A 1,401-nucleotide genomic window follows, 5' to 3' on the forward strand; every position below is an offset into this window, starting at 1 on the left:
AAGTCTTCTGCACTCTTGCAGAGATCTAAGCCCCCACTGTTACCCACGTGGCTTCAGGGTGTTATGGATGCTGGAAGAATGGCTTGAAGTCCTACAGTAACCACACAAAGAAAGAGAGTAAAGAGAAAAGTCACAGCAAATACTCACCAGAGCTCAAAACCAGAAGCCCAGAAGGAAGAACGAGGGGCTGCCGGCCCTTATATAGGCAGAGGGCAACTTCACCCTGGTCTGGGATGGGATTAAAGACCGCCCCTTGCCACCTTCCTGGTCTCCGCCCAGATCCGCCCTGATTCCTTTGGTCTCACCTGGCCTTTGTCAGACACACCTTTACATAATTTTTTAAGCCTTGGCTCCTGTATTGCTAATGTTATCAGAACAGACTCCTTGTGAACAACTGGGAAAGTACAGAGAAATAGAATAATTCCATCCATCACCTGGGAACTCAGTTATTCATTCAATAATTTTTTTTTTTTTTTGAGACAAAGTCTCACTCATTCTACCTAGGGTTGAGTGCCATCGTTATCATAGCTTACAGCAACCTCAAGGCTCAAGGGATTCTCTTGCCTCAACCTCCTAAGTAGCTGGAACTATAGGAGCCCCCCACAACTTCCGGCTATTTTTTAGAGAAGGAGTCTCGATCTTGCTCAGGCTGGTCTCGAATTCCCGCGCTCAGGCAATCCACCTGCCTTGGCCTCCGGGAGTGCTGGGATTACAGACTTGAGCCACTGCACCGGCCAATGTTATTCTTCTTTTTTCTTTCTAAGATGGTGTTTCCCTGTGTTGCTCAGGCTGATGTCCAGCTTCCCCTGGCTGCAACCGTTCCTCCACCTCTGAGTAGCAGGGTCTCTGGGTGTTTACCCTCCTGCCTAGCCCGAACAAATTTGCACGTATATTTTATGTATTATATTTATGGAGCAAATGAGACATACCAGGCAAGTTGGTAATTGTTGGGCTTAGAGAGATGAATAAGATGGTCTAAATAGGACAACGACTTACAACCAGGGGGTGATTTTTTTCCTCCTAGGATTATTTGGCAATATCTGGAGACATTTTGGGTTGTCACAGCTGAGGTCACATGCCTGGGATACTGATGATATTTATGCACAAAACACCCCCACATGATAAAGAATTATCCAGCCCCAAATTTTAACAGAGTGGGCTAAGAAACTCTGATCTAGACTTAGGGAGAGAGGAAAAGGAAAAAAAGAAACCCAACACACTAACACCATCGGTTTTCTTTTGCTTTACTTCACAACCCCAATCCTTGGGTCTATTCATAAAAACACTATGTTGAGAAAGTGCACCTCAGTGCTCGTTAAAAGCCGGGCACCCCTCAGAAAGTATTCAAAATGTGTTATGGCCGAATGGCTATCTGCAATATGCTTCTACCATAAACTAATT

The sequence above is a fragment of the Otolemur garnettii genome, unplaced genomic scaffold, assembly GCF_000181295.1.
Source record: "Otolemur garnettii isolate 467f Iridium unplaced genomic scaffold, OtoGar3 scaffold00212, whole genome shotgun sequence".
Lineage (NCBI taxonomy): Eukaryota > Metazoa > Chordata > Mammalia > Primates > Galagidae > Otolemur > Otolemur garnettii.